At 46.8% G+C, this 12,002-nt stretch overlaps 1 protein-coding gene across 1 annotated transcript in view; it reads left to right on the top strand.

The window, feature by feature from the left end:
• The window catches only part of LOC143852666 (uncharacterized), a 50,063-nt gene that overhangs the window by 10,293 nt on the left and 27,768 nt on the right, over nt 1–12,002 (top strand). The window contains exon 4 of the transcript XR_013236823.1: nt 499–790. The gene's annotated coding sequence lies outside the window, so the exon portion shown is untranslated. The remainder of the gene's footprint in view (nt 1–498; nt 791–12,002) is intronic.

Here is a 12,002-nt window from a genome sequence, read left to right as displayed (position 1 = left end):
ATGATCCAAACCGTCTGTTTGTTGGGCCACAGTGCAAATAGGCTGTGCCCCAAAAATCATTTCCATAGGATGATCATAACCCTCGGATCTATAGAGGGACTGCTCATTAGCGAAACTTTTATAGATCAGAGGGTTAGGAACATTCTATGGGAATGTTTTTCTGGGGCACAACCTATTTACATTGTCGCCCAATAAATGGACGGTTTGGATCATCCTATGGAGTGGGCCGTACCGTACTTTTTAAAAGTGAACTTGTGTGGTTGCTCTCTCATAGAACAGCCAGCCCCGAAATGTCTTTTTGCGAAAGTCCATAGCAAATCCCTCATATAAGATTATATGAAAATAGTTTCTAGTGGCATCCAATGAGGCCCTAAGGCTTGCAAGTGCCTCTTGAGCCTTTCATATCGGTCTGTTCAAGATAAAAAAATGTTCATTTCGAAAGATAGTGACTTGGATTCTACGCTGAAGCTGTGATTCTCTTAACCACATTTTCATCAGGTTAGAGAATGAATCGGACATGCTCCGGCTGTGGGTCAGGAATAGATGGTGGATTAAAGGCCATTCAATGAAGCTTTTTAGATTGACTCCTCAATTCCCAGCAGGAAATGGGGAACCCTCTACGGCTGCTGTAGGAAGAAGAAGAAGAAGAAGAACTGGAAGAAGAATTACAAGAGGAAAAAAATAAATTTCAAAGTCATGTGACTTATCAGCAGAAGCAGCAAGAACTACAGCAGCAACTGAAGAAAAATAAAAGTAAGAAAGGCCAGATAAAGCAAACTCCTCCGACCAGGTACTACAGCACTAGTCGTGTTAAATTTTAAGGTGTATTTTATTTTTATTTTGAGAGATGTAGTGAGTTTAATATTGTAATTTTGTGTCCATGGGCATTGTTATGGTCAAAATCTAGTAGATGCTGAGCTAGGGGCAAGGAAAGCTCATTTGTTCTTCAGTGCACAATTAGAAGTTCAAAGCAGAAGTGTTTCACAATCCAGTCTATTACCATAACAACAGATATTCAAAATCCCAAGAATATAGTAAGTTTTCTTTTGAGAAAATGTCTCTCTTACATAGGAGTTATTGCCCGCTATTTATAGTGAATAAAGGATAGAGGGGCATAATGTAATTTCCCTTTCAAGCGTATTACCATATTACCCCTGATGTGTGGAGGTCCCTGATTGGTTATGGTTACTTTTCAGGTATTCCAGCTTAGGAGGGGAAATTACTTGGATGCCCTTGTGTTTAGCAAATACTTTCATGACAGATGTCTACAGCTCATTTGGCCGTTGTTCCTATCCCCAACAGTTGCCTCCCACTGCCCTAAGCCGTACTGGGGTTAGGGAAGTAGAGTTTTCATCCTTTTGGGCATTTTCCCGGTGGCCTTTCGGGGTTTTACGCCCCTCCTTTTTAGGCCTGTTCATAGACCCGAGGCCGGTTCGTAGTGGGCGACCTAAGCTCATTGGATGTCCTGCCACGATGCGAGTTAGAGGGGGACCCACAACCTCCCACGTCGGCCTTGTTTGGATGAACTGGGTTTTTTGTAAATCTCTAGAATGTTTGCTCTATATTTAGAACGGTCTTTACGAGATGATCTCCGAAAATTTCATGTCATATTTAGGTCAGTTTAATCGATATCTACGATTTCACCGATCTACAACTTGGAAGTTTTCCGTACCTCAAAAACATTGTGAAATAGTCAGGACGTCCATTTTCGGATGAGCTCCCAATCAATCCCGCTCAGATCATTCTTTTGAAGACGATGTGGGATTTTATTGATCTACAACTTAAGAGATTTCTGGGGCCTCAAAACGTTGCAAAATAATCAGGTCATCCATCTTTAGACGAGCTCCCAATCAATCCTGCTTAGATCATTCTTTTGAAGACGATGTGGGATTTTATTGATCTACAACTTAAGAGATTTCTGGGGCCTCAAAACGTTGCAAAATAATCAGGTCATCCATCTTTGGACGTGCTCCCAATCTTTGCGCTATTTTAGGCTATTTTTGGAGGGGCTAAGATTTTGTGCCTGGCCTGGAGTAGTCTCCGGCTTTAGGCCAGTCCAGCCTGAGTTAGGACTTGGGCTTCTCGGACTTGAGTGGGTGTAACCGAGTGGATCAGTTTTGTGTCTGACCTGGAGTAATATCCGGCTTTAGGCCGGTCCAGCCCGAGTTAAGACTTGGGCTTCTTGGACTTGGCAATTCTTTGTTGATATGCCGCTGTTAGGCCTAAAATCGGTAACAGGTTATGGTAGGGCTGGGTGGTCCGACTGAGGGGCTGGTTGAGTCCTGCGCTGCACAAGAGTACAGACAAGAGAAAGAAAAGAGTCAGAGGACCAACCCGGAGTGATACTCCGGACGGACGCTTCGACACTCAAGTCAGTATGAGCAGGAGTGCAGAGCAATGTCAGAGCAAAAGCTTAGAGTTTTGGTTCTCAGATTTTCCAGGACCCTCACCTTAGTACAAGTGAAGGCTATTTATAGTGATTCTGAGCCACCTGTCTAGGACAGGTGGTAGTTCTGAGCCAGGTGGTGGCCTCTGTATGGACCAGGTCTCATACCTAAGGAGGGCAGGTGGAGGTCCCTGATTGGTCCAGGTGCCACACCTAGTGGAGACAGGTGTTGGCCTTCCAACGGTCCTTGTGAGGGCCACGTGCCAGCAGCTAATTGGATGCTGAGTCCGGATTCCCTCAGTGCTGAGTCCGGATTCCCTCAGTGCTGAGTCCGGATTCCCTCAGTGCTGAGTCCGGACCCCATCAGTTGCCCCCTGGTTCTTCAAGCCATGAAAGTGGCTAGAAGAAGCAAAGAGAAGGTAAAGACAGCGTCGGGCCGGCCTTAAGGCCTCCAGGCAGCTTAGGCCGGCCTCAGACTCAGCTAGGAGAAATAGTGGCCGGATAGGAGACTCCGGGCGCCCTGGCCTGGCCTTGAAGTTTGGCCTGAATGAATAAGGCCGGGCAGAAGGCATTCGGCTATCCAGCACGGCTAAATTTTTGACCAGAGGTCTGGGCGGCCAGGCTTCCTGGACGTCCTTGGTTCGGGAGGTTATGTGGTCCTGTTCGGCTAAGGCTGTGAACGGCCAGCCGGGCAGGTGTTTGCTTGTAAAGCTTTTTGTCGTCTAGCGCTTTTGTCGTCTAGCGAACGCGTCATATCCTGTCCGGACAGCCGGACAGGTCTTTTGTCGTCTAGCGCTTTTGTCGTCTAGCGAACGCGCCATATCCTGTCCGGACAGCCGGACAGGTCTTTTGTCGTCTAGCGCTTTTGTCGTCTAGCGAACGCGCCATATCCTGTCCGGACAGCCGGACAGGTCTTTTGTCGTCTAGCGCTTTTGTCGTCTAGCGAACGCGCCATATCCTGTTGTGGAACCCGATCCGAGAGAGGCGGGGGGACGTGCCCCCACGCGAGTCTCGGGATCATCCACGTGAAGGAGAGCTCCACCAAGGAACTCTCGAAAGAGTGCCCCTCACAGCATGAGCGGCGATGTCAAGTGAGATACCTCTCGATTCGGGGACCAGCCCAGATTCGAGACGCACCTTAAACAAAGAAAGAGTCGCCATCCAAGGAAGTAGGCCCTGGATCCCATGCTGTGCTCTGTCGCAACAGATAACCAGAGATATAAAAGGTCCGTGCCTGATGACGAATGGGGAAGGGATTAGGCGCCCCCGATTCGCCCAAGTGCGAGCACCTGGTCTCTTATGCCATTTATTATTAACTTTGAAGAGTTTTGGGTAAAAATCATGTGAAATGGGAACGAATATCCCCGAGGTAACGTCTAGCTAATCATGCATGTCTCGGAGATGAATAAGAAGCACACACAAAAAGAAATGAAAGATGTCACCTAAGAATAGCTAGATTATGAGTGCCATGCCTAATTGGTGTCTAAGTTCTGGTGGGCACACACATGCATGCTACATCTAAAGGTATAGGATCTGTACATGAAAGTAAGAAAACACAGCAAAACATACAGCACAACCAATGACTCGACACGACACACCCTAAACTCTAAGGTGATAATTGACTCGGACCAAGATGGCCATACATCTTAGCTGCACTACGTATCCCAGCCTCGGGAAGAATCAGAGCCAACGTAGTTCGGCGACCTATGCTAAACTACAATGCCTAACCCTCTAGAACCGCTATCCTAGACTCGATTAACTAGACCCGACTAGTTTTTAAAGCTTCTTGCGACATTACTTAAGTTCAAGTGAATGGTGATTTTAGGACTCCCTGTATGCCCTAACTAATGCCAGTGAACCCTACACCCTAGGTGTGACTAGGCTGTGTGTCCTAAGGAAAACCGTGGGCTATCTAAGCGCGTTCTAGTCTAGCCATCGGCTCGACTAAGTGTCTAACCGACCACGACCTGAGGCCTCCTAACTCTAGGGACACTCACATGACCGGACATGACAAAGCAACACGATCAGGACAGACTCCCCACTCTACGACACCCCCAAACGCCTAGGACTGACTCCTAACTCTATGGGAGGATCTTTTGAAAATTGTTGGTAAAGTTATTTTGAAGAATTTTTGTAGTTTTGGAAGGTTTTGAAGTTGTGAAAGTTATGAAGTTGTGGGAAATATTTGCAAAATGGTGTAAAAAGAGTGGAAAAAATAATGGTGACTGAACTCAGGGTGCCAGCAGCACGCCTGAGCTGCCTACGTACCCCTCAGCTAGGGATCAAGCCATCCGTAGTTCGGACGGAAAGGTGAGAAATAATGGTAAAGTGGTGTGTAAAGGGTGAAAGAGTGTAAAAAATGGTGACTGAACTCAGGGTGCCAGCAGCACGCCTGAGCTGCCTACGTACCCCTCAGCTAGGGATCAAGCCATCCGTAGTTCGGACGGAAAGGTGAGAAATAATGGTAAAGTGGTGTGTAAAGGGTGAAAGAGTGTAAAAAATGGTGACTGAACTCAGGGTGCCAGCAGCACGCCTGAGCTGCCTACGTACCCCTCAGCTAGGGATCAAGCCATCCGTAGTTCGGACGGAAAGGTGAGAAATAATGGTAAAGTGGTGTGTAAAGGGTGAAAGAGTGTAAAAAATGGTGACTGAACTCAGGGTGCCAGCAGCACGCCTGAGCTGCCTACGTACCCCTCAGCTAGGGATCAAGCCATCCGTAGTTCGGAACAGATTTTCCTAACTACACTCTAATGACTCGAGATTTTTGAGATTTTTGATTTTTCAGATGTTTTTGATTTTTTCGACACAAGAGGACAGAATCCTATCATCACAAGGGGAGGACAGACTCCTGATATCCCGCAAAGGTTGGACAGCATCCTATGCTTTGCGGGGGGAATGAACAGAATCACGACTCTGCAAGGGTTGGACAACATCCTATACCTTGCAAGAGCAGATAGAAGAATATGATCTGATAAAGGGTTGGCTGGAATCCTAACCCCTATGATGATAGGACAAGCTTCAGAAAGACTGAAGGACTGACTCCTGTGCTAACGACTGTTATAATTACTATTCATAATTACTATTCACAATACTATTCATGATTACTATTTAAAACTACTATTCACAGTAGGACCCACCAAGTACTATTCATACCTCAGCGGGCTCCACACCAGCGGGCCCCACATCAGCGGGCCCCACGTCAGCAGGCCCCACATCAGCGGGCCCCACATCAGCGGGCCTCACACCAGCGGGTCCCACCACCAGCGGGCCCCACACAAGCGGGCCCCACACCAGCGGGCCCCACACAAGCGGGTCCCACATCTGCCTAAAGAACCCACAACCATTGACCTATAGACAAGTGCGACAAATGGTAAACAGAGATGGAAATTTACAGACAGATTTAAGAGCAGCATGCCAAAGCGAGATCTGAGACTAGGTGCAGCTTTACCTTAGATTGAATCCTGATCGATTGATGCCTTTGATCCCCTTTGATTTTTCTTTTAGCTTCAAGCAGCTGATCTTTGCAAAATTCTCAAAATGGGTTGAAAATGAGAGGAAGAACGATGATGACGATCGGACCTCCGGTCAATTTGCCGGAGATGGAGATAATGGAAAATGCTGATTTTGGGTTAGAAGTGAAGGTGGAAGGAAGGTGATGGTGGTTGAAGTGAAAATGAAATGGGTTTGTTGGTAGAAAATGGGGAAAATCAAAATGAGATGGGTTTTAGACCTAGGGACCAAGGAGATGGGTAAGATGGAGGAGGGTGGTCGGTGGCGGTGGAATGGGATGGAGATGAAGGTGGAGGAAAAGAAATGGGGGGGGGGTGCTGTGGATGGGATTCGGTGAAAAACCGAATGATTTTTTTTTTTTTTTTTTTTTTTTTGAAGTGGGTTTTGCTCAAACATGGGTTTTGGGTAGAGATGGGGATGGAGGGGGGTTTGGAGGTGAAAATAGGGGGGAGTAGAATGGGGGAGGTGGCGGCTCGGATTCCGGTGAGTTGCCGGCCGGAGATGGGTTTGGCCTCGCCGGATTCCGGCTGGCCGTGGTGGTGGAGAGGGTGGCTCGGTCGGATTCCGACCGGGTGGGTGTTTTGGGTGGGGTTCGGTGGTGGAGAAAATGGGGGAAGAAGAGGTGGAGAAAAGGAAGAGTGGAGAAAGTGGGGGTGGGAGGCGGCTTGCCGGATTCCGGCAAGCTTGCAGGAGAAGATGGTGTTGGCTGCCCCTCTTTTTTTTTCTTTTTTTTGGAATGGGTTTTGTGAGTTTGGTTGGAATCGGTTTTGGGGAAGAAGGCTAGGTGGTGGCTGGTGGCGGTGGGGAGTGGCTATGGAGGAAGATTTTCGAGGTGGGTTTTGGGGGAAAATGGGTTTGGGTTTCGGTGGTGGAGGAAGGTGTAGGTGGAGGACGGTGGGGGATTTTCGAGGGGTTGGGCGGTGGTGGAGCCGGAGGTAGGGGGTGGCTGTGGTGGTGCCGGATTTTCAAAATGCCGAAATGGGTTTCGGTTTTTGGGGTTGGGGAAAATGGGTTTGGGTTTCGGTGGTGGAGGAAGGTGTAGGTGGAGGACGGTGGGGGATTTTCGAGGGGTTGGGCGGTGGTGGAGCCGGAGGTAGGGGGTGGCTGTGGTGGTGCCGGATTTAATGGAGCTCGCCGGATTCCGGTGGTGCTTGCCGGAATCAATGGCAAAGGGAAGAAAAGTGGTCGGTGGAAAAGAAGGTGGGATGGGATTAGAGTTGGGGAAGAGATGGGTTTGATCTTGGGGTTGCAATGGAGGAGGGTTTGGGCGAATATGGAGGTTGGATCTCCGGCGAGACCGCCGGAGAAGATGACCGGAGTGGTCTCTCTCCCTCTCTCTCTCTCTCTCTCTCTCTCTCCCTCTCTCTCTCTCTCTAGGTTTTTTTTTTTTTTTTCACAGCAGATGCTAGCCCCCCCTCCATTTTGCCATCATTCGATGGTTATGTAAATGGGAATGATATTTTCGCCCCCCCCTTTTGCTCCATGGGCAGCCCTCTCTTGTGCACTTGTGACTACTTTTGTACCCTATAGGGGGGGTGTCTAGGTTAAAAAAAGATGGGAAATCAAAAGGGCAATGATAAACTTGACCTTGCTTTTGCTATGGACAGCCACCTCATTAGTGAATTTACCTTATTTTCGATTGGGAAGGATGGTCCATAAAAAAAAAATGTTCAATGAAAATTTCGAATATTTATTAGACCCTTTAGTTTCCCGCAGGTAACCCTTTTCTGCGAAAATAGCCTAATTAGAACACCTCCTAACTAGATAAATCGCTCTTCTCTCAGGATACATTCACCCCCCTTTCTGGTTTACACTACGCACATTATCTTGGCTCGTTCGCTAGGCAAACGCGCTCGGATTTCGACGGAATTTTGCAGGGGCCTTGGTGGGACCCAAAGCTAGCCTAGGGTTAAGTTTGGGACCCTAGCTCATTGATTTGGTGGGGTTTTGCACAAAATTGGAAGGTTTAAGGCACGGTCAAAATGGGGTGTCTACAGATGCCCCTCTTTGGCAGAGCGTGATTGTCGCGCGAATGTCAAAGCTGAACAGACAACACATTTTGACGGGCCCAAGATTTCGAACAGAAGGGATGCAAAGGGTGACGAGATGGATCGACGAGACAGATTCTCATCGAGAAGGAATGATAAGATGAATTAACGAGACAGAATCTCAAAAAGAAAACTGAGGTGGACTCTCAAGCGGTAATGAGACAGACTCTCACACAATGCAGAATGGAATGATTAGACAGCATCTAATTAAGCCACTCAGGGATTTGGAGATTGTAAAGCGGAATGATTAGACAGCATCTTGATCAAACCTAAATTGGGATCTGAGAAGACAGCATCTTGACAGATGAACAGGGCGGAATGATTAGACAGGTATCATGATCAAACCTGAATTGGGATCTGAGAAGACAGCATCTTGACAGATGAACACGGCGGAATGATTAGACAGCATCATGATCAAACCTGAATTGGGATCTGAGAAGACAGCATCTTGACAGACGAACGTTGCGGAATGATTAGACAGTTATCATGATCAAACCTGAATCGGGATCTGAGAAGACAGCATCTTGACAGATGAACACAGCGGAATGATTAGACAGCATCATGATCAAACCTGAATCGGGATCTGAGAAGACAGCATCTTGACAGATGAATATAGCGGAATGATTAGACAGTTATCATGATCAAACCGGGATTGAGATCTGAGAAGACAGCATCTTGACAGACGAACGTTGCGGAATGATTAGACAGTTATCATGATCAAACCTGAATTGGGATCTGAGAAGACAGCATCTTGACAGATGAACACAGCAGAATGATTAGACAGTTATCATGATCAAACCGGGATTGGGATCTGAGAAGACAGCATCTTGACAGATGAACGAAGCGGAATGATTAGACAGTTATCATGATCAAACCTGGGATCTGAGAAGACAGCATCTTGACAGATGAACGAAGCGGAATGATTAGACAGTTATCATGATCAAACCGGGATTGAGATCTGAGAAGACAGCATCTTGACAGACGAACGTTGCGGAATGATTAGACAGTTATCATGATCAAACCTGAATTGGGATCTGAGAAGACAGCATCTTGACAGATGAACACAGCAGAATGATTAGACAGCATCATGATCAAACCTGAATCGGGATCTGAGAAGACAGCATCTTGACAGATGAACACAGCGGAATGATTAGACAGCATCATGATCAAACCTGAATCGGGATCTGAAAAGACAGCATCTTGACAGATTGACAACAGCGGAATGGGTGCTCTAAGGGAGACTTTAGTGAGGTGCTCTCAGGGAGACTTTGGTTGGGTGCTCTCAGGGAGACTTTGGTGAGGTGCTCTCAGGGAGACTTTAGTGAGGTGCTCTCAGGGAGACTTTAGTTGGATGCTCTCAGGGAGACTTTGGTGGGTGCTCTCAGGGAGACTTTAGTGAGGTGCTCTCAGGGAGACTTTGGTTGGGTGCTCTCAGGGAGACTTTGGTGGGTGCTCTCAGGGAGACTTTAGTGAGGTGCTCTCAGGGAGACTTTGGTTGGATGCTCTCAGGGAGACTTTAGTGCGGTGCTCTCAGGGAGACTTTAGTTGGGTGCTCTCAGAGAGACTTTGGTTGGGTGCTCTCAGGGAGACTTTAGTTGGGTGCTCTCAGGGAGACTTTGGTTGGATGCTCTCAGGGAGACTTTAGTGAGGTGCTCTCAGGGAGACTTTGGTTGGATGCTCTCAGGGAGACTTACACGGATGATGCCTCAGGGGTCTTACACAGATGGGATGCCTCAGGGGTCTTACACGGATAGGATGCCTCAGGGGTCTTACACAGATGATGCCTCAGGGGTCTTACACGGATGATGCCTCAGGGGTCTTACACAGATGGGATGCCTCAGGGGTCTTACACGGATGGGATGCCTCAGGGGTCTTACACGGATGGAATGCCTCAGGGGTCTTACACGTATGGGATGCCTCAGGGGACTTTGGAAGGGATTGATATTTCTTTTGATTTTGATTGATTGATTTATTGATTCAGATTGATTCCTTTGAAAATTATTTTGTCTCTTGCCGAGAAAATGGGAGTGCGAGTTCTTTACTGAGGACCAGGCTCACATGATCTGCTGAGGTTCTGAGTATTGACCACTTCTTCTGAGAGAACTGAATTCTGCTGGAGATTGAAGGCTGCGTGAGCACATTCTAGACTTCGCTAGGGAAACTGATTTTCTTGGAGAATTGACTCTTCTGAAGAGTGGAATCAACTGAGGAGTTTAGAGGTTTGGCTTGAGATGTGCTCGTACCCATCTTATCTTAACTTGCTGGAGGCCTTATTACTGATTGCCTTTGTGTGCTTGACATCTTTTATGACGCGAGTCATAAAAGATGCCCCTAGTATATTGTGTTTCCATGACAGGAGTTTTAAGGAGGCAGGACAATGATGGTTGAAGAAAAGATGTTTCATTTCATGAAGGCTTGAGGTTGCACAGTTTTTTTTTTTTTTTGTATGGAGAGAGTAGGACAATCACCATGATGGCCGAGTCTGAGAATCCCTTCTTTCGTATTGCTAACTTTTGGAGGCTTAAGGTCTCTGGTAGGTTTGAATAAGATGTCTCTCGCCCCTTCTGATACCTAAACCAGGATTTACTCTGAATTTTCTTTGCATTTTGGAAGACACGCTCCCATTCTTCCAGCACCCGACAGTTTGGACTTTGCAAGGAAAGGGAACACAAATATGAAGGAGGAACAGATTTCCAAGGACTCAATCAAAGAAGACTCTTTTTGCTTTAAGGACTCGACTCGCTTTCGACTCACTCTTGGATCTGATGTGTTATTTTTCAAGGGTATGGCTTAGCCACTCTTAGAGTATTTCGAAGACCATGTCAAGAGGCACTACTCTCCTCTTTCGGTGTTTCCGTCATGGTTATTATCCCTTTCGGATTGCTCGGTTTCAATGCCCCTAGTTTAGAGGAATGTTAAAGTAATCTTGCTGGCACTACTTGGACTCCGAGATTTTGCCCTGGTTGAAGACTGTTTCTCCATCTTGATGATTCGCTTTTTCGTTGGAAGTCATTGCCATTGACCAGATTGCCTTTTCAGGTTTTCAATCTGACGGACCGCTTGCCCTAACTTTTGCCTGGTTCGCCCTTTCGGGTTTTCAATCCAGCGGGCTTGATACCCTAATTTTTGCCTAAGCCGACTTTTCAGTTGTCAACTTAGCGGGTGAATGACCCTAAATTTTGCCTAGACCGCCCTCTCGGGTTTTCAGCCTAGCGGGTCTTCAGACTCCATCGTTTTTTTTTTTTTTGACTTTGAACCTCTGCTTGTTCACCAGAAGGACTTTCTAGGCGGGATTGGGTTCAAAAGGGTTGGATATTTCCTTTGGATTTCAAAGTTTCAACCGAACCTGGATTGGTCAGGTTGCCTAAGTACCCCAAAAATGGAGGATCAGGTCCGCGTAGTTTGCTGGGGTTTGCAACACAATGATTTGGCTTTAAGCTCAAAAGTTGAAAGGGAATAATTTGATTTTTATTCCAAAGGTTGAAAGGGAATAATTTGACTTTTATTCCAAAGGTTGAAAGGGAATAATTTGACTTTTATTCCAAAGGTTGACCGAACCTGAATTGATCAGGTTGCCTACGTACCCTATAGAAAGGGATCAGGTCAGACGTAGTTCGAACATAAATGCCCCTGGTTTGAGGGTGTTTGAAAAGAATGTTTGATTTTGTTGAGGCTCGAAGGTGTTTGCAAAAGGATTTTTTTTTAAACTTGGGATTTTTGGCGTTTAAAGCGCAGGCGTCCAAGGATGGCCTTCTGGTGTTTTGGCATATAAGCTTCTTGAATGGCCAAGGTTCAATGGCTTTGAACTTTTTCTCTTGTTCTCTATTTTTTTTTTGAGGAGTCTGGCGGCATTTCCTGGCAAGACTTCATCTGCACTGTGCAAACTAGACTGATTGAATTCCCACTTTTTCTTTGGGATCTCGCACTGATATTCGGGATTCTACGACTCTGGGTCCTCTCTGAATGCTGAAGATTTTGAAATCTTTCAATCTATTTATCAGCTCTGCTTTTTGAGATTCTGACGTTCTTGAGGAGTTGACGTGGGGCATGCTCCCTTC

This window comes from Tasmannia lanceolata, unplaced genomic scaffold (assembly GCF_043159265.1).
Source record: "Tasmannia lanceolata isolate RefF3 unplaced genomic scaffold, GAP_Taslan_0.1 ptg000019l, whole genome shotgun sequence".
Classification (NCBI taxonomy): domain Eukaryota; kingdom Viridiplantae; phylum Streptophyta; class Magnoliopsida; order Canellales; family Winteraceae; genus Tasmannia; species Tasmannia lanceolata.
This window is presented reverse-complemented; position numbering and strand designations above follow the sequence as displayed.